Source organism: Caretta caretta, chromosome 9 (genome assembly GCF_965140235.1).
Source record: "Caretta caretta isolate rCarCar2 chromosome 9, rCarCar1.hap1, whole genome shotgun sequence".
NCBI classification, from domain to species: domain Eukaryota; kingdom Metazoa; phylum Chordata; order Testudines; family Cheloniidae; genus Caretta; species Caretta caretta.
In genome coordinates, this window is record NC_134214.1 from 70,755,270 (window position 1) to 70,782,598 (window position 27,329).

The 27,329-nt window shown below is 42.3% G+C and overlaps 1 long non-coding RNA gene across 1 annotated transcript in view; it reads right to left on the minus strand.

The window, feature by feature from the left end:
• The window catches only part of LOC125642892 (uncharacterized), an 86,698-nt gene extending 60,108 nt beyond the window's left edge, over positions 1 to 26,590 (minus strand). Inside the window, exons 1-3 of the long non-coding RNA XR_007358524.2 lie at positions 26,429 to 26,590; positions 25,877 to 26,033; positions 1,027 to 1,119 (exon numbers count right to left, since the gene is read on the minus strand). This is a non-coding gene — a long non-coding RNA (uncharacterized LOC125642892). The remainder of the gene's footprint in view (positions 1 to 1,026; positions 1,120 to 25,876; positions 26,034 to 26,428) is intronic.
• Positions 26,591 to 27,329: the final 739 nt, after the last annotated feature.

Genomic DNA, 27,329 nt, shown 5'->3' on the forward strand with positions numbered 1-27,329 from the left:
ACTGAGTAATATAAAAAAATAAAATCTTGAATGGTGTGAGCCACTTGCCATAGTAGTTCTAACTCAAGCATCAACAAGAAAAGCCAGAATCCTCAGGATAAAGCTTTTTCTTCCAAGATTTAAAGCTCGATTTTGCTGATTCAAGAGCTACATAGGTTCAGATGAATAGCTCAAGTGTCTGGGTGCTTATCCAAATCAAATTGCTCAACTTTAAGAGGTTCATCCATCAACCAGTGTCTCCATTTTTTGTCTAACTGAACATTTGTTTGTTGTGTAATGTTTCTTTTTGTGAAAACTGAAGAATCTGGTATTATTTATTCATTGTTAAAAACAGGAAATGTTTCCCAAAAATTGGGGGGAAAAAAAGAAAAGAAAAAGATTTTCCTGCAAAAAATATGTATAATTTTTCGACCTGTTCTGTTACTGGCTTATTTCTTGTTGTTGTCCCATAAATTCTTTCTGTTTGTAGAAAGTTTGTTTCAATGTTCAGTAGTATTTTGGAATGTGATGCTAGGAGGGGTTAAAAGAACTGCCACCATATGCACTGAAATCACACCAAATTAAAGAATTCTGAAATTTGTCACTAACATGCACTCAAACAATATAGCATTTCAGTATACTACAAAAAATGCAAGACACTATTATAGAGACCAAATAAGTGAAGGCACAACAAAACACATTGCATACTGGGTTTTCATTGCACAAACAAAACATAAAAGATCTTTAAACAGTTCAGCATTTTGGCCCAAATTTTCAAAGGTGACTAGTGATTTTGGGTGCCCAAATGGACACGACTTAATTGAAATTAAATACCCACTTCCAGGACCCCTTAAAGTTGTCTCAAGTCAAAATCACTAATCACTTTTGAAAACTTAGGCCACTTTCTTCTCCCAGAAGGATAGATCAATTACGTCATTAATGACAGCTGGTTTTGTGATATAACATCTACATGGAAAAGTCACTACTGGAGATGTGAGACCATTTATATTTCCTCAGCAGAATAAATTAATATATATCTTTACATACCACAGTATTCCAACTTCTTCACAATGCAGGTCTTCAGAATTGAGATGTTAAGTCAATATCCGGTCATGGATGTGAAACTCATCTTCACAGTCCCTGGTCAAGCAAAAAAATTCAAAAGCTACCCTGGACATTTCTCATGGAAAGAAGTACAACTCCTCAAATCTGGAAACATTCCCATAAAGGAATAATTTATTCCATCAACTACTACATGCCTCAAAATAGACACTGTCTCAAAAATAAACACTTCAACAATTGCTGGAAACCTTTTATCAAAGCTGCTGTACATAGGAAATATCAAAATTAATTACAATAATTAACATCACTTGAAGATGATGGAGTTTTAACAAAACTGCCAACTTTCCTTCACAGTTCACGCTTACAAGTAACCATTTCCTCCCCTCTCTCCCCCCCATTTTATTGTTCAGTAAATTTCTGGAATTTAAGAAAAACAAAAATCTTTACTTTTATTTATCATTTCCCACCTCTTGGCAAAAATCAATTGAAATCATTTCAACTTTAACAAAAGATGCTATTTCAGTGCTTGGATAACCATTACAGCACCAAAATAAATAAATACATTTCAAATACATTTGGCATTCTCAAAAATTTCATGTGGTATGAGTGCTTTGGTCAGTTTTTAGCTTCAACTTGATACTGCTTTAGCGTCATAGAGTTTAAGACCAGAAGACACCATCAGACCATCTAGTCTGACCTCCTATATTTCACAGGCCACTGTCATAATTATAAAGGGAAGGGTAAAACCCTTTGAAATCCCTCCTGGCCAGGGGAAGGCTCCTCTCACCTGTAAAGGGTTAAGAAGCTAAAGGTAACCTCGCTGGCACCTGACCAAAATGACCAATGAGGAGACAAGATACTTTCAAAAGCTGGGAGGAGGGAGAGAAACAAAGGGTCTGTGTGTCTGTCTATATGCTGGTTTCTGCCGGGGATAGACCAGGAATGGAGTCTTAGAACTTTTAGTCAGTAATCTAGCTAGGTATGTGTTAGATTATGATTTCTTTAAATGGCTGAGAAAAGAATTGTGCTGAATAGAATAACTATTTCTGTCTGTGTATCTTTTTTGTAACTTAAGGTTTTGCCTAGAGGGGTTCTCTATGTTTTTGAATCTAATTACCCTGTAAGATATCTACCATCCTGATTTTACAGGGGGAATTTCTTTATTTCTATTTACTTCTATTTTTATTAAAGGTCTTCGTATAAGAAACTGAATGCTTTTTCATTGTTCTCAGATCCAAGGGTTTGGGTCTGTGGTCACCTATGCAAATTGGTGAGGCTTTTTATCCAACATTTCCCAGGAAAGGGGGGGGTGCAAGTGTTGGGAGGATTGTTCATTGTTCTTAAGATCCAAGGGTCTGGGTCTGTAGTCACCTAAGCAAATTGGTGAGGCTTTTTACCAAATCTTGTCCAGGAAGTGGGGTGCAAGGTTTTGGGAAGTATTTTGGGGGGAAAGACGCATCCAAACAGCTCTTCCCTAGTAACCAGTATTAGTTTGGCGGTGGTAGCGGCCAGTCCAAGGACAACGGGTGGAATATTTTGTACCTTGGGGAAGTTTTGACCTAAGCTGGTAAAGATAAGTTTAGGAGGTTTTTAATGCAGGTCCCCACATCTGTACCTTAGAGTTCAGAGTGGGGGAGGAACCTTGACAGCCACCAACATGTGTACACTAAACGCAACAACCAAAATCAGATGAAAGTATTACAGTCCATTAGGCCCAAATCCTAGAAATATTTATGTATAACCTTATCATTATGCACATCAATAATCACATTGAAGTTGATGGGACTACTCATACAAAAGTATTTGTAGAACTGAGACCTTAATGTCCAAGGAAGTCAAAGCTAGCAGAAATCTTCCCACTTTTGTGATTTCTTTCTACACTGTGTTAGTTCATAGTGCCACCATGTGTGTTGGGGGAGGAGGAGTGAAGATAGTTTTCGTGCACTAAAGGAAAATCTGCTAAAGTGCAGAATAATGGGTGTAGGTTTGTGTTTTGCACTTAGTGTTAAACAGTGCCATAAAAGCAGGCTTGAACCAACTACATCAGTTTTACGCTGAAATCTAATATGCAACAGTGGGATTTGGCTATCATGGAAAGAAGTAAGGTGGAGATGGGCAAATCTCATAAAATTCAGGGATTTGTTTGGATCAGATAAAAACTCAAACAGTCTAAGTTTTCTGAACACACAGCCTGTGAGGCCACAAAATGGGGCTGAAAGTTTTGTAAAAATAAGATATCTTACCTTTGAGCAAGAAATACTGCAAGCGTGGCCTTGGTGTGACCAAGTGGCTGGTGTGTAGTGGCTGGTGTAGTCTCAGCCACTACATATTGTATTAAGAAACAATTTCCTGGTAGTTTTCCTCCGACCCCCTTTGGGTCCAGGGATGTTTTTGAAATACATTATGGGCAATATTTTCAAAAGGTACAAATAACCATTGGATCTTTCTCTAGAGCCTTCAGTGAGAGTTGGGGTGCCCAAGGGATTTTCTTTTGAAAATCCTCAGTTCTTCATAGTGGGACTGGATGGCTTCAGGAGCATGTCTGCATTGCTGGATGACCTGTGTCTCAGAAGGCTGAGGAAGATCCTACAAAGCTCCTAAAGCTTTCAGAGGTAATTATGCCTCATCTTCTGAGCCTCTGCCTTTTTTGCCTACTGTCTTTTCTTCCTGTGATCTTTCTCGATTTGCAGCCCCAAAGTGGCCATGTGCTGTAGTGCAAATTCTCTCCAGTGCTGTCCCCCAACTCTCCGGTAACCTCCTCCCCTGAAGCTCTATATGTCCTTACCCTTTCCATGTCCTCCAAGTCTCTTTCTGTGACTCATCTTCACCTTCCTTCTTTAGACTTGTAAATCCTGTCTATCTCCTTTTGTCGTGGATTTTCTCCATCTCTGTCTATGGGGAGGTTCTTTCTCTACGTGTTGGCTATTTTTAAAGTGCACAAACTGCAGCGTAGTCAATGAAAAATTCCAGCTTGAGCCTCTTAACTCTGGTCCCCTGGAATCTTCCTGTCAACTCCGCTAACTTTTCAGTCCTTGAGACAGCCTTTGAGCTTCCCAGGACAATTCTGAAAATATTGAACCTATCCCCTGACCACACCCTGGATTTACCGAGTGTTCAAGTCATGGACTGCTCACACAACCTAAGCATGACTGAGCACTAGCTTTGACATTTCTCATAATGCCCAGCTCTCACCTGAACCCTTACACAGCCACACAAGTGGTTATTTGCCCCTGAAATCAATTGTTTAAACTTATAGCTTGCCTGAATAAAAAACTTAGCTGAGCAAAGTCTGAGGAATGGGAGGTGAAAAGTTTACTCTGACATAACACTGTTAAGGGAATACCTTCTTCCTAAAGACCCTTTGTAAAGCTAAATATTGGACTCCTGGATGGGATAATATAAGTGCACATACAGATTTTCTATTTCTTATATCTCCTGATTTATAGGCTGCCATAATATAACTTGGAATATATTGCTGTATACCGAGTCAATATTATTTGCTAATATACAAAGACACCAATTTTGTCAAATTACCCTTATTGCTTGCCAGTCAGCATGTGCATATAAATCTTAATACTATTGATGTTAAGCCAATTCCACAACTTAGCATCTTTGGGGAGAGGTATCTCAGAAAGAAGATAGTTGCTTGAGCCAAATCGTTATTGACAAGAATTCCATGAGGCTAGCATGAGCATCTATCATCTGAAACTGCTATTCCTGATCTTCAGAATCACAGAATTGTATTCATTAGTGTTGAGAAGGCTTCTTAAGTAGAGCTGGTTAAAAAACTGAAAAATGAATGTAGTGAAAATTTTTGACATAATGGTTTCTTCTTTTACAGTGGTCAAAATTGACTTATTTTAGGTTCTCAGATGTTAAATTTGTTCATGAATACTTTAAAACAAAAATTCATATTGAAAGTGTTTTTGAAACCATTACTGAAATGGTTATTTAATTTTTTTTATAATATTTTTGATAAATTGTCACAAATTTTGCACTGCCCTGAAAGCAGAGCTATATCTAAATGGCACAACTCAGTGAGTATGTTCTTGGATATCCCATACAGAATTGGTATTACAGATTGGATCTGAAAGTATCAGACAAATTAACACAGTCCTGGCCTCATCCTTTAAAACAATATAACATCCCTATCTGGATTCTGAATTCTATCTGGAATTCCTCATTGTTGGGTTTTTTTTATTACTTTTCTTATCCAGATAGAAGTTAAATCTGTCACTCTGTTCATTTCTACAGGGAATTCAATAGCACTCTAAAGGAGGTATTTAATGCAGGAATAAAACTATATATTGATTTGATGACATGGGTACTTCATTCAGAGAAATGTGGGCTGTAATTCGAAGGGTCAATCAATCAAGAAAGTTAAAAAGATTGTTGTAAAATGGAATGAAATCGATGCATAGAAACATTTTATGTTTCATATGTTAAACTGATCATGTTGCACCTCACTGAATTGTGCTTGCTGTTGTGGAATTCTTTCTCCTCCAGAGTGTGACACCAGGACAAGTAGTCACTTCTCAGCATAGGAATGTGGGAATGCTTTCTCCAGTAATAATTTGTACTGAAGTCAATGGGACGAATCCTGTGAGTAACAGCTCCACAGTGTGGGTTAAGGGGTTTACAGTCTTCCCCAACGTATACAGACCAAAGTACAAAAGGTCCCTCTCTCCATGAAGCAACTCTCTGGAAGTTTTAGTATTACCACATTCAAAGCAATACCAAAAGTAAAATGAAAAGACACATAAACTCACAAAGAGTCAGATCACCAAAGTTTCCCCATTCCATAACAATAATGAAAAATACTGTACAGAATTGATTTCCGTAAACTTGATATTGAAGGTCACATCAATGACCTGCAAGACAAAAGATCTTAATGGAACCAAGCATATGATGATAACTGTTTGTCACGTCTTCTGCACTCTTGATTTGACATGCAACTTGTATGTCAAAGTTAAAAGTTTGGCCATCTGTCAGCCAATTAGACTTAGAATTCTGACAAGCTGTAATTTCATTTATCAGTGACATCAAAGCCCTGTCTCTCCATGACAATAAACATAACAAATGTGTTGAATACAGAGCCCTCTACAGTCTGTTGTTATTAGATTGGTGAAAATACAAATTCATTTCACAGTTGGCTGATTCCACTTTCTGATGCAGTAGGGACACTTTGGTAATACTTATATACTTTAGCAACTTAGCTCTAGGCATTTCAAAGAGTGAGTCTATATGCTCTGAGAAAGTAATAGAAGACAAGATCTCAATGATGCATAACTGGTTCCCTACCTGCTGTTGAGAATGGCACCTTATCAATATTCATAACATAGAAGCCAAAAGGCTCTACTCAGAGTAGCCTTTGTTAAAATTCTATGGGGTAAAATATGAGGGTTAGGATAGACTGAATGCAGTTTTCTCTCTCTTTTAATTTACTACTGAGTGTAGTTTTATGAGAGTGCTGGATTATCATAGCAATGGCTTAAGCCGGGCATCATTAAGGCAGGCCTTGTGCCAGCTTTACCACACTGCTCTTTCAAGACACTTAAATCCTGACATTCAAAACTCCCTGCTTTCAAAGGTGTGGGTCCTTATGCAGCTCTGTCAATTCACCTCACCCATGAGTTGCAACCTTCACACCCCATCACCCTTTCTGTTCCAGTCTTGAAGTCCTGTATATCTCTGCCAATGTTCTTCATGCTGATCTGTTATTCCTGTCGTTTATATTCATGTGGCAGAGACAGTCAAGCATTCTGAATCATTCATTAAATGGCAAGTTGGTTATGTGATATGCAATAGAGGGAGTGGGGTAAGACCAAAAAACTCATTTACATTTAGGAGTTATAATAGGATTTGAACTCTGTTCTCCAGTGGAAAACATAATAAACCACTATACAACTAGCTCCCCCCACAGAAGGAAGAAAAGTAAACTGCTATAGCTATCAAATTCAATACCTATTTTTACTACTCTTATTAGCTCATATTAGTTTTCTGTGACATCTGTAATATCTGAATATAATAAAAATATAGAAGGTCTTGCAGTCTGCTGGTTAGCATAGAGGAGTTGGAGTCACCACTTCTAGTCGGATTCTCCTCTTTCAGGACATCACATTCTTGCACTGACTTCTGTGGAAGTTACTTACATCACTAGGCAGAAGCAAGAAGTAGAAGAAGCCCATGTAGTTTATTTCAATCTTTGCCACTGACTTTCTTTGTGGTTCTATGGTAGGCCCTTGACATCTAAATAGCTTCATTTTAGCCATTGTTAAGCTGTGTATTATAACTTTTCCCTGCACACAATGGTGCTAGAGTGTTTATTTAGTGTGCGTGTGTGTGGGAAGAGTGGGAAATAGCATTAACAATTACAGAGAAATAAGAAAAAAACAGAGGTGCTAATTGCACCATAAAGTCATATTCATCATGTCATAAAATAGTATTTTACATTAGCTTTAATGTGCTTTGATATCCTTGTATTTCAAAGTCTATCTAAGTGCAAACTATGCAGGCTCAATTGTGACTTTAATATGACTGTGGTCGGGCAGCATGTTGTTCTGACTTGGAAACAAATTGGGAAGTATACTGAGATGTAGAGAGAGAGAGTCATGATTTGCCTCCTGGTCCCCGCTTGCCCCCGACTGGGGACAAGCACCAGACCTATACCTGTGTGATGAGTTACCTCTAAGCAGAGGTGAAAGTAAGCCGGTACGCCCCGGTACGGCGTACTGGCAAGAGCCGGTGCACCATATTGGGGCAGCCTGGCTTCCCCAGGGGGCAATTTAAAGGGCCTGGGGCTCCCAGCAGTGGCTGGAGCCCCAGGCCCTTTAAATTGCCTCCAGAGCCCCGCTGCTGGAGCCCTGGGGTAGCGGCTGCAGGGCTCCGGCAGCTATTTAAAGGGCCTGGGGCTCCCCTGCTTCTACCGCCCGGGCCTTTTAAATAGCCACTGGAGCCCCACCGCTGCTACTCCAGGGCTCCGGCGGCTATTTAAAGGACCAGGGCAGTAGAAGCAGGGGAGCTGCGGGCCCTTTAAATAGCCCCTGGAGCCCTGGGGTAGTGGGGGCTTTGGGAACTATTTAAAGGGCTGGGGCTCCAGCTGCCTCTGCAGCCCCAGTCCTTTAAATAGCCGCTGGAGCCCCGCTGCTTCCCCAGGGCTCTGGCGACTATTTAAAGGGCCAGGGCGGTAGAAGAGGGGAGCCCCGGGCCCTTTAAATAGCCCCTGGAGCCCTGGGCTGCTGCTGCTACCGCAGTGTGTGTGTGGGGGCACTTACCTTACAGGGTGGGCTGGGGCTGGCTCTGACCCCCTCAACTCCACCCCTTCTGCCCTAGGCCCCACCCCTTCTGGGGGCCAGACCTGGCTCCAGAGTACAGGTAAGTTGTTCGACTTACTTTCACCCCGCCTCTGAGCCTGAGTCTGCTTAAACCTGATGAGTCATCCCTGAGTTTCCTCTGAGCCTAAGACTTTTTAAGCCTAACGATTAATCTCTGACCCAGAAAGTGTGAGGAGTCATCCCAGGCAGTTACCTGCAGGTCTTGTGATAAGCCCCACACCATTCAACCAGGGGTCAGCCAATCCACATGCAAGGGCCCAGGTCCACCCCAGTGATCCTGAAGTAGGTATATAGGCTTCTAAGGGATGCAGTGATCAGGAGCACACCCATTGAATGGTTGATTTAATAGGCTGCCCTTCCTCATCCTGCTTTACCCTGTGCCTGTTTCGATGTTAGCCTGCCCCTGTTCCTCCCTGCATCTGCTCCTGCCTCAGGTGGCTGCCTGGCGATTCTGACAATCTGGCTCAGATTTATTTCCCCCAGTGCATGAATGTAGCCACACTGGCCAGTGAGTTCCCTCCACTTGCTTCCCACTGGTACCCACATGCCATGTGTGGGCTGTGTCGCCCTTCAGAAGCAGCTTTCTTTCACGTGGAGCTACTTACAGTATAGATAACTGGTGCAGGGAAATAAAGAGGCACTGGATCTCGTTACAGGTGTGCAGTATGAGGCTAAAATCTGGTCTTAAAGTATCCGGTGATGTTATTGATTCAATTTCATTAGTGTGAGGTAAAAACTTCTGGGATGTCATATTAAAGGGAATCATCTGCCCCTCTTTCCCTCTCCCCCCAAATATAAAAAGATTATATCAAAAGAGGATGAAAGGACAAAGTGGAAATTAATGGATCAAAGAATAAAAACTAAGGTACTGCAACAAAGAGATGATGATTTGTGTGATCTGACTGGCTATTTATATCTTAATTTATTCCATGATCATGTAAAGGCTCCTTTGCTTTATTATATTGCAAAATATATCGTGAGTGCAGTCACTCATTGTCAGACTTCTGCAACTAAAAAAATAATAGTGAGGACATTTATAAAATAAAGAAAGCTGCACTTTCAGTGGTTAGCCAACAATGTACTAGTATCATGTAACTCTGTTCTGAATTAATTCATTTTCCATTAAAAGTGCTGCCTATGTCCTCTTTCACTTCAGTCTCGAGTTTGAAAACAGTCACTGAATATTTGCATCTTGGTTCTATTTGATCACAAAAGCATTTTTTACATATCCCTACCTCATTGTGCCCTGTCTTGATTGAAAGGGAATGCATTACCTTGTAATTATATATTTTAAAATAATGATATAAAATCAACTTTTGTGTTGTTTACTCAGAGAAAAATCCTGGCTCCATTGCTATCAATGGCAAATTCCTACTGACTTCAGTGGGGCTGAAATTTCATAGAATCATAGACAATTAGGGTTGGAAGAGACCTCAGGAGGTCATCTAGTCCAACCTCCTGCTCAAAGCAGGTCCAATCCCCAACTAAATCATCCCAGCCAGGGCTTTATCAAGCAGGGCCTTAAACCTCTAAGGATGGAGATTCCACCACCTCCCCAGGTAACCCATTTCAGTGCTTCACCACTCTCCTAGTGAAATAGTTTTTCCTAATATCCAACCTAGACCTCCCCCACTGCAGCTTGAGATCATTGCTCTTTGTTCTGTCATCTGCCACCACTGAGAACAGTCGAACTCCATCCTCTTTGGAACCCCCCTTCAGGTAGTTGAAGGCTGCTATCAAATCCCCCCCAATCATTTTTGTTGTCCTTCACTGGACTCTTTCCAATTTGTCCACATCCTTTCTGTGGTGGGGAGCCCAAAGCTGGTCGTAATACTCCAGATATGGCCTCACCAGGGCCGGACAGAGGGGAATAATGACTTCCTTCGATCTGCTTGCAGTGCTCCTACTAATGCAGCCCAATATGTCATTAGCCTTCTTGGCAACAATGGCACACTGTTGACTCATAGCTAGCTTCTCATCCACTGTAATCCCCAGGTCCTTTTCTGCAGAACAGCCGCTTAGTCAGTTGGTCCCCAGCTTTAGATGTTAACACTTTAGAATGATTTAAATGTGTGTGTATGGGGGGACTCAGTATTATTTTCATCCTTTAAAACCTGGTCATTAGCACTGGGAAAATCACGAACAATTGTGGTTGATAGGTTAAAAGAATACTGTGCTACAATTTAAAGAATGATTATTCTAAATCCTTAGCTTCCCACTTCACTGCGTATAGGTTATGACCTCTCTGTCTCTTTTTTTTGAAGTCCCAAGTCCCTCAACATGCATGCCTCCAGAGTTGAAAAAGGATGGCATCAAGGTATATTTAAAAAAAAAAATCCCATTATCTACAGTTCTTTTTAAAATTGAGCAGCCAAGAAGCATTGGCTTTATCTTGCTGTGGGCTTTTAAAAATAATGTTTTAGTAGAGGGTCTGGCTGGCTGGCTGACTGAACGAAACAGTAATGGAATGTAGAACTTTTCCACTGTGTGGACTGATCCAGAGCCCATTGAAATCCAGTGGGTGTCTTCACACTGACTAGTGGCCTTTCAATCAGACTCTGAGTCCCTGAGCCTTCAAAGAACCCTGCGTGGGAGGATCCTGGCCACCACACAACCCCAATGGATTCAGTGGGACACTTTCCACAGTTGCAATTGGCACCACTGTTGACAGCCACAACAGGGAAGCCTCTATTGGAAGAGGCAATGAAAACTGAATGGTGGGTGTTTCACCATTTGAGGTTGTCCTAACAGGTCATATTTAGCAAGACTAGGGGGAAAACTTGGGAAGCTGCCTGTACAGTCAATGGGAGAATTCCATCTCTAGAGCTGCCAATCCAGGAAAAAAAGCACCTTTTTTGTGATTCATTGTCAACTGGGATTCAGTAGCAAATTGATCAAAGTTCTACAGTAAAAGACTGCTGCAAATATTACTCTGTTAATATCCTGTGGTTATCCCCATATTCTTCTAAAATAGACTAGAATCAAAATGTAGCATGGGCTTTAGTATACAGGCTACACGCACCAGCACCCCAAAAGAAGAAAAGGGCAAGAAGAAATCTAAATCTAGAAAGTAGAAACATGACTGATTTATTCTCTGATGCAAGTGTACATTATACACATCTAGGGTTGCATGGTTTATGCTTTTACTTGAGTCATTGTCTTCTCATAAGAACACTTTATTGGTGAGCTTGGAATGGTTTTGTAGTATTTGAGATGAGTTGTCATGGAAACGCAAAACTCAGTGATGTTTTTCAATAGCGCTGATTGGTTAGAAAAAAATATTTTGACACCATGTTATTTTCATCTTGGAAACTTGGTTAAAAACATCTTAACATTGTTGTATAAAGTCAAAAGCATAACACAGGAGAGGCAGTCATTTAATGCAGCTGTCATGATAATATATTACCTATTTACTACAGTTTTTAAAATGGATTATTGGGACTATAAAATCAGATAACTGAGTAACACCTACCACGGCCATTGATGCACTTTCTACAAAACAAAATAACTTCCTTATTGTGAGCAAAGAACTAGCTGTGCCATTTTTATAGCCTGCATTTTCTGCAATATTCATCTTCCACATTACAAGTTAAAACAGATTTAAGAGAAATGTTCTCTTTCAATTTCCTTTTTTCTGAGATTTGCTAATCTAAACCTTCCATTTTCTTACTACCTTTGCTTTATTGCTACATGTTAGAAATATTAAAATAATTATTTTTTACTCCTTTCTCGTCAGAATGAAGCCAGGCTTTATAACATGAATGTGTCACTCTATTTGAATATTTACTATGCGTGAGTGTGCATATTATTCCATTTTCTTCTTTTGCTCTTTAACATTTAGGGCTCGTGTAAATGAGCATATGTCCATTGACTTCAATGGAGTCATACTGACTTACAGTAGCTGGAGATCTGGGGATCTGTGAAATCAAAGGTTTTACCAAACCTTGTGAGATCTGTGAAATTTGTGGAAAGGTATGAGGGTGGTGTTGGAGTTAACTTCAATATATTCTTGATAGCCACAATGGCCTTAATCCTGCTGTCATAAATATAAAGGGAAGGGTAAACCCCTTTAAAATCCCTCCTGGCCAGGGAAAAGCTCCTCTCACCTGTAAAGGGTTAAGAAGCTAAAGGTAACCTCGCTGGCACCTGACCAAAATGACCAAAGAGGAGACAAGATACTTTCAAAAGCTGGGAGGAGGGAGAGAAACAAAGGGTCTGTGTGTCTGTCTATATGCTGGTTTCTGCCGGGGATAGACCAGGAATGGAGTCTTAGAACTTTTAGTAAGTAATCTAGCTAGGTATGTGTTAGATTATGATTTCTTTAAATGGCTGAGAAAAGAACTGTGCTGAATAGAATAACTATTTCTGTCTGTGTATCTTTTTTGTAACTTAAGGTTTTGCCTAGAGGGGTTCTCTATGTTTTTGAATCTAATTACCCTGTAAGATATCTACCATCCTGATTTTACAGGGGGGATTTCTTTATTTCTATTTACTTCTATTTTTATTAAAAGTCTTCTTGTAAGAAAACAGAATGCTTTTTCGTTGTTCTCAGATCCAAGGGTTTGGGTCTGTGGTCACCTATGCAAATTGGTGAGGCTTTTTATCCAACATTTCCCAGGAAAGGGGGGGGGGTGCAAGTGTTGGGAGGATTGTTCATTGTTCTTAAGATCCAAGGGTCTGGGTCTGTAGTCACCTGGGCAAATTGGTGAGGCTTTTTACCAAACCTTGTCCAGGAAGTGGGGTGCAAGGTTTTGGGAAGTATTTTGGGGGGAAAGACGTGTCCAAACAGCTCTTCCCCAGTAACCAGTATTAGTTTGGTGGTGGTAGCGGCCAATCCAAGGACGACGGGTGGAATATTTTGTACCTTGGGGAAGTTTTGACCTAAGCTGGTAAAGATAAGCTTGGGAGGTTTTTCATGCAGGCCCCCACATCTGTACCCTAGAGTTCAGAGTGGGGGAGGAACCTGGACACCTGCCTACCTTAATCATGGAAGTACAGATAAAATACAAAGCTTTGACATAATGTTTTTTCCCCCCTGTTGATCTTATAGCGCTTTATAAAGTAAGGTCATTATTGCAGAGATGGGAAAACCTGAAACACAGTGTCTGTGAGATGACTTGCCCAAGGTCAGGGGTAGAGCTTGAAATAGAGCTCCAATGCCTTACCCACTTGACCACACCGCCCCCAGTGCTGAAATCAATGGAACAATTGACATAAAGGTTGGAGGATTTTTCATGTTCTGTTTATTTGGAACCTTGATTCTTCTGAGGAAACAACAACAGGATGCTCAGATACTGTGGCATTGGGGACCATGTGCTAGTTGTCCATTGTACAGCAGCCTCCCCACTGCTGCCTAAGGGCTATTCTTCAGTCTACAATAACTATAGTACAAAATTCTATGCCCACAGCCCTCCCACTCTTGGCATGCACCTACTTTGGAGGCTTTTAGGGGAGCAGCATAGATCCATTAGTTCTATGTTACTCGTACACCAGGGAAATTCTCCCTTGGGCTGTTGAGGCTCCTTTACAGACTTTATATACTGCTAGAGCAGTATGTGGGAGACTGAAGTGGAAGATCAGAATCTAGCCCTGAATATGCAAAATACAGACACATTATTAAGGACATGGCCATATACAAGTAAACTTCTTATTACATTGGTAGTGAGAGAGAGACAAGGTGAATACAAAAAGGAGTACTTCTGGCACCTTAGAGACTAACAAATTTATTTGAGCATAAGTTTTCGTGAGCTACAGCTCACTTCATTGGATGCATTCAGTGGAAAATACATTGGGGAGATTTATATACATAGAGAATATGAAACAATGGGTGTTACCATACACACTGTAACGAGAGTGATCAGGTAAGGTGAGATATTACCAGCAGGGGCAGAGGGGAAGAGAACCTTTGGTAGTGATAATCAAGGTGGGCCATTTCCAGCAGTTGACAAGAACATCTGAGGAACAGTGTGTGTGTGTGTGTGTGTGGGGGGGGAATAAACATGGGGAAATAGTTTTCCTTTGTGTTATGACCCATCCACTCCCAGTCTATATTCAAGCCTAAGTTAAATTGTATCCAGTTTGCAAATTAATTCCAATGCAGCAGTCGCTCATTGGAGTCTGTTTTTGAAGTTTTTTTTTATTGAAGAATTGCCACTTTTAGGTTTGTAATTGAGTGACCAAAGAGATTGAAGTTGTTCTCCGACTGGTTTTTGAATGTTATAATTCTTGACGTCTGATTTGAGTACATTTATTCTTTTATGTAGAGACTGTCCAGTTTGACCAATGTACACGGCAGAGGGGCATTGCTGGCACATATCACATTGGTAGATGTGCAGATGAACGAGCCTCTGATAGTGTGGCTGATGTGATTAGGCCCTATGATGGTGTCCCCTGAATAGATATGTGGACACAGTTGACAACGGGCTTTGTTGCAAGGGTGGGTTCCTGGGTTAGTGGTTCCTGGTGAGTATTTGCTTCAAGCTGGGGGGTTGTCTGTAAGCAAGGACTGGCCTGTCTCCCAAGATCTGTGAGAGTGATGGGTTGTCCTTCAGGATAGGTTGTAGATCTTTGATGATGCGTTGGGGAGGTTTTAGTTGGGGGCTGAAGGTGATTGCTAGTGGTGTTCTATTATTTTCTTTGTTGGGCCTGTCCTGTAGTAGGTAACTTCTGGGTACTCTTCTGGCTCTGTCAATCTGTTTCTTCACTTCAGCAGGTGGGTACTGTAGTTGTAAGAATGCTTGATAGAGATCTTGTAGGTGTTAGTCTCTGTCTGAGGGGTCGGAGCAAATGTGGTTGTATCGAAGAGCTTGGCTGTAGACAATGGATCATGTGGTGTGGTCTGGATGAAAGCTGAAGGCATGTAGGTAGGCATAGCAGTCAGTAGGTTTCCGGTATAGGGTGGTGTTTATGTGACCAGCGCTTATTAGCACCATAGTGTCCAGCAAGTGGATCTCTTGTGTGGACTGGTCCAGGCTGAGGTTGATGGTTGGATGGAAATTGTTGAAATCATGGTGGAATTCCTCAAGAGCTTCTTTGCCATGGGTCCAGATGATGAAGATGTCATAAATGTAGCGCAAGTAGAGTAGGGGCATTAGGGGACGTGAGCTGAGGAAGCGTTGTTCTAAGTCAGCCATAAATATGTTGGCATACTGTGGGGCCATGTGGGTACCCATAGCATTGCCGCTGATTTGAAGGTATACATTGTCCCCAAATGTGAAATAGTTATGGGTGAGGACAAAGTCACAAACTTCAGCCACCAGGTTTGCTGTGACATTATCGGGGTTATTGTTCCTGATGGCGTGTAGTCCATCTTTGTGTGGAATGTTGGTGCAGAGGGCTTCTACATCCATAGTGGTTAGGATGGTGTTTTCTGGAAGATCACCAATGGATTGTAGTTTTGTCAGGAAGTCAGTGGTGTCTCAAAGATAGCTAGGAGTGCTGGTAGCATAGGGCCTGAGGAGGGAGTTTACATAGCCAGACAATCCTGCTGTCAGGGTGCCAGTGCCTGAGATGATGGGGCGTCCAGGATTTCCAGGTTTATGGATCTTGGGTAGCAGATAGAATACCCCTGGTCAAGGTTCCAGGGGTATGAGTGTGTGCGGATTTGTTCTTGTGCTTTTTTCAGGGAGTTTCTTGAGCAGATGGTGTAGTTTCTTTTGGTAACCCTGAGATCAGAGGGTAATGGCTTGTAGAAAGTGGTGTTGGAGAGCTGCCTAGCAGCCTCTTGTTCATATTCCGACCTATTCATGATGACGACAGCACCTTCTTTGTCAGCAGTTTCTTTGAGAGTGTGTGGCACAAGCTGTCAGCATAGTCTGTCTGGTATATAGATTGTAATGGATTTTTTACCTTCAGTCCTTTTAGTATGATGTCCATCTGTTTGCATTTGGAAAGGAAGATGATGTACAGATACAGACAGACAAGATTTTTCATGAAGAGAAAGGTGAATGGTTGCCTGTATGTTTGTACCCTCATGATACTCCAAAGGATCTACTTTAGGAGGTGTTCCCTGATGTGGAAAGCCAAGTTAGTATTAGACAGGAGTTCATCAATTTTCCTGTTAAAGAATTTCCATTTATAGGAGGAAGGGGCAATATTTTAGCTATGGATACAAATTTGCTTAATTATCTGAAAAACTGGTATAACTGAAAAATACACATCATTTGCTATAAAAGCCTATCTCAGGTTGACCATTATGTTGATCTGATATCCCTCACATACCCCTCACAATCTGCCTTTCACCATGGCATGTTATTAATGTACTGGCTTGTACCATAAATGGTTGCCAAGTTTAGAAATCTTTGTTCCGTCAAAAGAAGTCCTTTGAGGTTTTTTGCTAATTTTTATGTGATTTTTGGCATGCTCTGATGTTTAACTATATGTCTAACATTTTGAAACCAACAGTATTTGGCTCTTTGTTAAATTTAGTTAAACAATGCAGAAATTCAGATGATGTAATAAAAGCCCTTAGAACAGGGGTGGCCACCATGAGCCTGAGAAGGAGCCAGAATTTACCAGTGTACATTGCCCAAGAACCACACTAATACATCAGCAGCCCCTTATCAGCTCCACACCATGGCTCCCAGCACCTCACCCACCAGCAGCCCCGCTGATCAGCGCCTCCCCATCCCTCCTGATCAGCTGTTTCATGGCATGCAGGAGGTTCTGCGGGGGAGGGGCTGCAAATCCCATTCATTTTCAGAGGTGCTGCACCTGCTTCTTACCCCAGGTCTGTATTTTGTCCCATAAGGAAACATTTAGCAGCCAGAAGCACTATGTATAAATGGACTGTTCGTTGCTAAAGGTCATAAAAGCTCTTGCATGAGAGACCTGTTCCATTTTCTAATAAAGGGTGCATGTGTAGCTGTAATAAAGAATGAATACTGTGCTCAAGAAATCTGCTCTGGGAGATAAAATCCTATATTTATCCACAGACAAGGCGGTGAGTTGCAGATCAAGCTTTCCTGCACTACCAATGTTGCCTCAACTCTATCTTGGAGGCAGGGGCGGCTAGTTGTATGGGCCCGTGGTGCCCAGGCTCCAACAAGATTCAGGGCCCTGCGGCCTGGCTCCACCAATGTTTAGAGCAGGGTCTCTCCCCCACACCTCCTCCAAGTGTCCCCCGGCCCCCATGCACCTCCCTGGGCCCCGGAGCATCCCTGCCTCTCCCCTGCAGGTCCACGCTGACTCCGCTCTTCTGGCTCCAGGGTCCTAGTGCCCCCCCCTCCGCCTCCATCCAGCCTGCCCTGACCCTACCCTTCTGCCTCGGACACTTCCTTTTTCTGACAGGACCCTCCTCCACCACAGGGCCCCCCCGCAGTCACCACTCCTGCCCCACACTGGGCAAGGGGCAGTCCCATCCCCACCCACTCAGTGAGGCTACAGTGAGAGGCAGCAGCAGGAGAGGAGGTGCACATGTAATGGCAGCCCCCACCCCCCACCACAGGGGAGGCGAGGGGGCTTCCTGGGCCTGAGGGGGGCCCTAGGAACACATGCAATGACAGTGGTATGAGGTGAGTGTGCTGCTGGTGGGAGCCCCTCCCCCAGAGCTCACTGCTGCTGGTGGGGAGAGGGCTGAGGGGAGTCCTTCTCTCTGGCCCCAGCCCAGGGCAACCTGCCTGCACCCCAAACTCATTCCCAGCCCTGCCCCACCCCAGAGCTCACACCCCCAGCCAGAACCCTCACCACCCCTCAAAACCCCAAACCCCTCATCCCCAGCCCCAGACAGAGCCCTCACCCCCCCGCACCCCTACCTTCTGCCCCAGCCCTGAGCCCCTCATCCCCAGCTAGAGCCCTCATCCCCTGCACCCTAACCCTTTGCCCCAACCCTGAGCCCCCTCCTGCATCATGAACCCCTCATCCCCAGCTAGAGCCCTCATCCCCTGCACCCTAACCCTTTGCCCCAACCCTGAGCCCCCTCCTGCATCATGAACCCCTCATCCCCAGCTACACCCCAAACCCCTCATACCCAGCCCCACCCCACAATCCTCACCCCTGCACCCCCTCCCACCCCAAACTCTCTCCCAGAGCCTGCACCCCCTCCCATCCCCAAACTCCATCCCAGAGCCTGAACCCCTCACCCTTTACTACATACCCACTCCCTGCCCCAGCCCAGACCCTGCACCCAAACTCCGTCCCACAGCCTGCACCCCCACCCCACACACCCTCTCCTGCCCCCAAAGAGCCTGCACCCCTCAACCCCTCCTACACTCCCACCTGCTGCCCCAGCCTCAGAGCCTGCACCCAGAACCAAACTCCATCCCAGAACCTGCACCCCAGACCCCCTCCCCCACCCAAACTCCCTTCCAGAGCCCACCCTCTCACCCCTTCTGCACCCAAACTCCCTCCCAGAGCCCACCCTCTCACCCCTCCTGCACCCCAATCCCCTGCCCCAGTCCAGGGCCTGCACCCCAGACCTGCTCCCCGCACCCCAAACTCCATCCCAGAGTCTTAGGTAGGGGGGGGGGGGTGAATTGGGGGGGGGGTTCTGGGCACCACCAAAATTTTGACAAACCTGCCATCCCTGCTTGGAGGGAGCATGTGTAGGGTCAGAGTGAGGGCCAGTTATCACAGTTGCTAAGTCTGATGTATTATGATTCCCACTGATATGTGAACGATCTAACGAGGACAGAAAACAATGGGCATCTAGTTCATTTTGATAATATAGCATGAAAGTGAAAAGGGATTTTATGAAAAACTAGGATTTGGTAATCTTCTAATGAGAAAAACAGAAGATAGCAACCAGCCCTTTTATTTCACAAATATAGCAGTAATAACACTTAGATGCGTAAGCCACTGGGTTCTCTTCTACAATACACACTTTATATAAAAAAAAATTGTAGGTGCACTTGGACAGTAGTTCGCTGAAGAGATTTCTTCAGGTGCTTTCTTTAAGCAAACTCTTATTCTAAATAAAATTGGATTTACAGATACAAATTATTGTTCTTAAAGAGAGACCAGGTGCATGAGGTAATAACTTTTATTGCACCAACTTCTGTTCGTGAGACAGAAAAGCTTTTGAGTTTACACAGAGCAATTCTTCAGGTGACCTGTTGGTCTAATAAAAAAATATTACCTCACCCATCTTGTATCTTTAATATCCTGGAATTGACACGGTTACAACACTGCATATTGTTCTAAAATACTATCAGAATTACACAGTCTTCCCAGTTGTATATCGAACCATGCTGATCATTAACCATCTCTTACCTACAAAATTATGCATTAGAGAAATAGTGTGTGCTACATGATATGAATGCTTGAGTCTACTAATTTCAAGTGATCAAAAAAATTGCGGCACCTTGTAAAGGTTGAATGAGTAATAAGGAAATATCCTACTTCTAGGGAGCTTTATGGTGCTTGACAACATGTTTGATGAGTTAGTAAATCATTAGAAGTTATGGAGGTAATGTGCTGTGTTTGAAAGGACATGGAAGAAGAAAGAAAGCATGGTAGCTGAACTAACAAACAGATATGTAGGTCTAATAATTTAAACAGTGGTAGTGGTGGAGCAATGCTATGGGAAATAGCCAATGCAGAAAAAGGGGAAAGATTGTTGTTAAAGAAAGGTAAAATACCTCTTAATGGTTGATTATAGGCTTCAACACTAAACCATCTGCAAAGTGTATCTCCCACAGAAGCTGTAATCATTTGTGCAATGTTTGACTTTATAACTTCTCTCTTTGCTCCATTTTAATTATTTTCTCCTTGTCTTTATTGCGTTCTCCGCCTGCGATTTGTAATCTGCTGTGAAACTTTCTGCTCAGCATCATGGAGATCTCCCTGGAAATTGTCTCAGTCTAAAATAAAGTAGATTTTTCTGCCTCTAAAAGCCATTTTTGAGTGAAAATTGAGTGCATGGTCATGCAAAAACAACTGTTTTTGGAGCAACAAACAGCAAAATTTCATGAGCTTTTCCCAAAATATGACTGACTTCACAGAACTGAAATGAAGTCAAGTATCTAAAATATTATGGCACAGCCCTAAAGAAAAACTTGTCATCCTAAAAATGTACATGGCAACAAAGTGTGCAGTGGCATGCTAGGAGTATGGTCATGCAGTACTGGATTTCTTTCACAGCTAAAACCCCACTTAAATTCAGAGGGAATTTTGGATGCACAAGGAATGCAGGATCAAGCAGAATTAGAATTTGGATGCTGGGGGAGAAATATTCAAATGCAAATATATCTAGCAATAGCACGGAACACACTAATACTTCTGGCAAAGTGATCTGGCTCCTCTCTAAATGTGCTCTCTCTCAGGAATGCCACAGTATGACAGTTTCTCTAATGGATACCTTTAATATTAAAACATAGGCCAATATTTTTTAGAGAGCCACACATCTAATCTTTGGGGCTTGATGTTCAGATGGTTTAAATTGGCCTAGCTCTACTGAAGTCAACAGCACTACAGATTTACATCAGCTGAGGATCTACCCCTGGATGTTTTTAGTCTCCAATCCATGCCACAAAGTGAAGCCCTTGGCACTAAGAGTTAAAAGTGAGCCAGATTTATTATAATTTAGCTAGAGTTTTAGAATTGCCTGGTTTTCAAGGTTCCACCTTTTAAAGTCTCAACTGGCATTTCTGACAGGCTCATATGTCATTATGGCAAACTGCATAGATATGAATATATTTTTTCTGCCACACTGTATTTGGATAATTCACTTTCCCACTAATTTTGATGATTAAAACACAGCAATTAGAATTCACATCCGTGCTTTCTTGCTTGGTTTCCTATTCTCTCAATTTCAAAAATTGTGTGTAATTCTTATCATTAAAAAGCAAGCAAACAAACAACCCCTGCTCCCCAAAAAACAAACAGCAAGAATGTAATTAGAGCTTGGTGCCATAATTGAAAGGTGTAATGGAATCACAGTAAATGGCACAGTGTTTCTGCTCTGCAGGCTGACATACTAGACTACCAAATCAGAAAGCTTAAGTAAGGGCTCTGCAGATAGCCTCTGAAACAATAAATATTAGATAATAAGACTACCTTGATTCATTGTGGTTGAAGTTAACCCTTCTGCAGAGGACCAGGACAAGGCCTATGCACTGCTTAAATTCCAAGTCCTCAAAATAATGTATAGGTGGGACTTAATTTGAGTGGCATATAGCCTTTGTGATGGCTGTCTGCACAGGTGTGAATCTGGCCTTCTGTAACTAGAATACCTTAGAAAATCACTGTGTTCCTTTCATAATGAGCATCGGGGTGGCAATTATTTGCTATGAATAAATATGTCTGAGGTTGCATGAATGTTACAGTGAATAATAAGGAACAATGGCAATAATCACTCCCAGTATGATACTTAGAAACAGGCCAAGCTGTTTCATCAAAATTCATATTGCTTGAGAAACTCGGGTTGTTCTGGGAGCCACAGATCAGTCATTAACTTAGTACACTCAAAAGGCAGTCAGTGCTGTGAAGAATGGTCTAATGGCTAGGGTGCAGCTCAGGATCCTTGGGTTCAATTCTCTGTTCCATGACAGACCCTCTGTGTGACCTAGGGCAAGCTGTTTAGGGCTTGTCTACACAAAGAGTTATTCCACATTCCCAGTTGGTGAATGGCATGCTGGAGCACGGTAGATTTACACCCCAGCTGGCCACACCTCACTCCTTGTTTGGATATGCCCCTAGTCTTTCTGTGCCTCAGTTCCTCACCTGTAAAATGGGGATACTAGTATTTTCCTGCCTCACAGAGACATTGTAAAGTAGCAAGGTAAAGGGAGCTATATAAATACCACAGGTTTCAGAGTAGCAGCCGTGTTAGTCTGTATCTGCAAAAAAGAAAAGGAGTACTTGTGGCACCTTAGAGACTAACAAATTTATTTGAGCATAAGCTTTCGGGAGCTACAGCTCATTTGATCAGATGCATGCAGTGGAAAACACAGTGGGGAGATTTTATATACACAGAAAACATGAAACAATGGGTGTTACCATACACACTGTAACGAGAGTGATCAGGTAAGGTGAGCTATTACCAGAGGAGAGAGAAAAAAGAAAAGCCTTTAGTAGTGATAATCAAGGTGGGGCATTTCCAGAAGTTGACAAGACCGTGTGAGGAACAGTAGGGATGGGGAAATAGTTTTACTTTGTGTAATGACACATCCACTCCCAGTCTTTATTCAAGCCTAATGTAATGGTGTCCAGTTTGCAAATTAATTCCAATTCATCAGTCTCTCATTGGAGTCTGTTTCTGAAGTTTTTTTGTTGAAGAATTGCAACTTTTAGGTCTGTAATAGAGTGACCAGAGAGATTGAAGTGTTCTCTGACTGCTTTTTGAATGTTATAATTCTTGACGTCTGATTTGAGTACATTTATTCTTTTATGTAGAGACTGTCCAGTTTGACCAATGTACATGGCAGAGGGGCATTGCTGGCACATGATGGCATATATCACATTGGTGGATGTGCAGGTGAATGAACCTCTGATGGTGTGGCTGATGTGATTAGGCCCTATGATGGTGTCCCCTGAATAGATATGTGGACACAGTTGGCAATGAGCTTTGGTGCAAGGATAGGTTCCTGGGTTACTGGTTTTGTTGTGTGGTTGCTGGTGAGTATTTGCTTCAGGTTGGGGGGCTGTCTGTAAGCAAGGACGGCCTGTCTCCCAAGATCTGTGAGATAGCTCACCTTACCTGATCACTCTCGTTACAGTGTGTATGGTAACACCCATTGTTTCATGTTCTCTGTGTATATAAAATCTCCCCACTGTATTTTCCACTAATGCATCCAATGAAATGAGCTGTAGCTCACGAAAGCTTATGCTCGGATAAATTGGTTAGTCTCTAAGGTGCCACAAGTACCCCTTTTATTTTTATAAATACCACAGATAGCTAAAAAGGTGAACATTTCCACAAGTACCATTCTTTAAATGTGATATGTTAGTAGTGGCATTGCAGAATTATTTAATTGTCATACTTTGACATAATTGTAGATGGTCTTACACTCAACACATGTTGGATGCTTTGTGAGGTGACTCATGAAACCCATGAATTGCTTACTGGCCAGTTGGCACCCTTGCCTGTCATGAGAACTAACAAAAGTCCAGTGTTTCCAGCCCCTCTTCTTTTATCTTACTTTTAAGTGTGTAGATTATTTGGGGGATTTAAATGGACACATGCGATTAACAAGTATGTCAGCATCACCACAGTCAGGTGATATTTTCCAATGCTCCTTCTCATTTAGCTGAGAAGCATAATAATAAATATTAATAAATGCCTATCTCTTAGGCATTGTCTACATTGGTGGTGGTATGCGTAGCTCCATGCCGCAATAAAATGCAAGCTGCATCTATACTGCAGTGTGTAGCTACGTGTGACAGTGTAAAGCTCTGGCAGAAGTGAGGCAGTAGGGGGAGGCTCCAGCAGCACCCTGCAAGAGCCTTTCCTTGCTGCTGGAGCCTTTTACTGCGGCTGGGAAAGGCTCCAGCAGCAGGACACTACAAATACAAAGCTAAAAATAGCAGTGTCTATGGAGGAGGCAGTGCTTGGGTGTATAGAGAGCCATGTAGGGTATATACCGTAGAGACATGCCAGTGCTAAAACTCCAATCACCGAAGCAGTGCCTCACCGTCAACTGTATTTTAAGCTGTGTAGTGTCCTGCTGCTGGAGTCTGTGTTGTACCCTGCTGCTGTAGTGGAAGACTCCAGCAGCAAGGGTCTATGCACAAGCATAACTGCGTATGGAAAATACGAGGTTTTGTTCTCTTGTCACTTTAGGAAAAAAAATCTGAAAATCAGTGTGGGTGGGCCATACTGACATCTTTGCACTCTGTAGACATCTGTATTGGGAAATCTGACATTAATGAGGTTTTCAATATTTTTTTAGATTCACCACATATTTAAACATTTGCCGGAACTATTTATAGGTACTATATTCTCCCTTGCATGGGATATTCCTTCGTATGGGACAGGAAACCCTCTGAGTTCCAGCTCATGGAATTTTCCACATAATATTTTCCATTGGAGGAGGCATCTGGGGAACAACTGGCTCCCAGGGGAACAAGCAGGGGTTTGGCCCATTAGAGCAATGGAACTTGGAAGTCCTAGAAGTCCAGTGTCTCTGCATGGACATCCGGTTGATCCTCCACTTTCTCGGGCAGCGCACTCCTTCAGGGATCATACTGACATGTCCATGTGCCCTTAGTGGATGCAGACTAGCAGCCACAGAAGGGATGACCAAGTGTTAATATTTCCAACATAACTGCCAAGGATTCAGCAGAGGAACATCCCTTTGGTGTGTCTGCTCTTTCTCTCCCCACACCAGTAGAGTAGTGGAGTCTCTACTCCCACAGAGGAGCTGTAATGCAAGAGCTGCCCTGGGACTCCAAAGACAGGTTACTCTGAGGGTCTCCTGTCCTCTACACAAGAATTCCCTCATCTACTACTCTCAGCTCTAGGATAGTGTTGCCACCTCATTACTCAGGACACACCTGTTCATTAATGGTTATTAATAAACAGTTGTTAATAAGTGTATGCGTCTCTACAGGCCTATATGGATTTTTAACAGGACGGTGAAAGAGGACAATAGGGACCTTAGTTTGTGATGCATTTCCAGCTGCCACCTAAAATGTATTGAACTGTCTTGTTATATGCTTCTGAGCCCTTCCTTTCCATCAGACACAGGCCTGGTTATTATTTTTAATAACAAGTCTCTGTATTGATAGGGTCCTTTTCCTCCAAGAATCTCAAGGTCCTTTACAAACAATGGTTACTTCTTCCAACTCCCAATTAGTATGTGCCTCCCTCACAGTGGGATTGGGAGAATTAACTAAAATGCTTTGAGATTCTTCTGTGCAGATAAGGGGCTATGTAAGTGCAAAGTGATATCATTCTTAATTAAAAAAAAATTACAGATGGAAAAAGTGAGTCAGTATTTGTTCAAGTCTATGCAGTGATTCATTGGCAGAGCTAGAAACAACATATAGGGGCTGGATTCTCATTCTTTTTCCTGACCCTTAAGCTGCTTTTGAACTCTGTATTTTGGGACTGTGCAGATTCATTTCAGGCTCCTCATGTAAGTTAGAGCAGTTTCAGTGTTCTAATTGCTCTGTGGGAAACCAAAAATAGCCATAATGCAGCGCACACCCCTAGCGTAGGCACCTTATACACTAGCCAGGGAGAACCCATGTTCAGAGGGTATTTTCAAGTGGATGTTTCTGTCCACTTTAAGGCCTCTTTATCCTGCCAAAGTTGTAAAAGAATCTTGGTGTAATTGAGAATCAAGCCCCAGAAATCTTCACCCTAAAACACTAATCTGACTACTACATACAAATATATTTGTTCTGAAAGCACCGTCTGCTGCAGGGCAAACCATATCAATAGCTTTATGCTGCAGACTGGATCTTGCAGCACTCCTGATAACGCAGAATGTCTGACAATACTGCAAAGTACCTGCAATTAAATAAAATGTAAAATCCAAATTGACCTATGCCTGCCTCCCTTATCACAACAGTCCATCAAAACATAGTAAATACAATGGAGTAATGGAAAATCCACTTACCTGTTTCTGTGCTGTCTCTTTTAGAAGTGCAGTAATGTTTGTGAAATACCTAAGGAAGGTTTTTAGAGTACAGACATTTGGTTGCCTTTATACAAGCAATTTGAAAAGCTCATCTCAGAAATCAAACTTGCTAGGCAGAAGCTCTCTGGATGGGAAACTGAAAAGAAGAAAAAAAAAACTTTTTAATCTAAGTTTTGCAAATGTGCCAAATTGTCTTTCTGTAAAAGCCACTTAAAAAAACAAAACAAAACAAAAAAACAACACTCTCCCCAATAAATGTTTTCAGCTGTCAAGGAAGAGTGACATCCAGTGGCAGGTTAGATTAATCACAAGTGCATATATCTGGAAACTCTAGAATGTAGTCAATGATACTCCCTCCCCACACTTACTGAGAGATAAGATGAGCTTAGTCCCACACATTGCTGTGAATTATTACTGCCATCCACCAGTGTTTCTTATGGTATGCAGCTACTAAAGGTCAGAGGAACATGGTGCATAAAATTGCCTACTCCATAAAATAATATGCATCACCAGCATGACTGGCAATCTTACCTGAATCAAATCATGGATGGGTATTGAGTAGTCAGTTGTTTTCAATTCACCTGCAGTTGTAATTAACCTGTGTGATCTCTCCTGAGCATAATGCCAGTAATGACAAAACAGATTAAGATGCCTTCCCGATTTTTTTAGATCTACTTGCATCCTCAGTGTACAACTGGGTTGGCCATACATGGGGAGCCCTGTTTTTAGTGCCTTAGAATATATTGTGCTAGAATTTCAAAAGGGTTGGCAGCTGCACAGTATTTTGTGCATTGCTTCTGATTAACATGCAGGCCACATCCTGAGCATTGCAATTCCCCTTGACTCTGATGAAAGCACTTTGAACCTCTCGGACTTAGCCCAAAAATAATACTTGACATTGATGGTATGTTTTTAATTGAATATGAGTACATCGAATATGAGTATTGTGTAACTAATTCATTAAGCCTCAACTCCCCCAGCTCCCTCAATTTCTTTCTGCCACTTTCAACCTTATAGCCCTTCCGTCCTATCCACTTCCCAGTTCTTTTCTTCCACCTTAATATTCCCCCATTTCCACCTCCTTTTCCTATTAGCCCATTATCTCCTACTTTCCCTTCATCCTACAATAGCTCCCAGAATATATTTAAAACTAGAACAGAAAAATATGGACTTAGCTGCCCTTCATGCAGATCACTCTGCTTCGCTGTTGTATTCCTTCCCCTCCCGTCTTTTGCCTGTTTTGTCTATTTCGACTGGAAGCTCCTTAGGGCAGGAGTTTGCATCCCTCTCTCTGTTTGTTCTGCACCCAGTTCAATGGGGCTGCAATCCTCACTGGGGCCTTTGGGCACTACTTAGTACAAATAATAAAATCGTCATTAATAATAATGACATCACCAACTTGATGAGATTGGCAAGGTTATACCCATTTTAC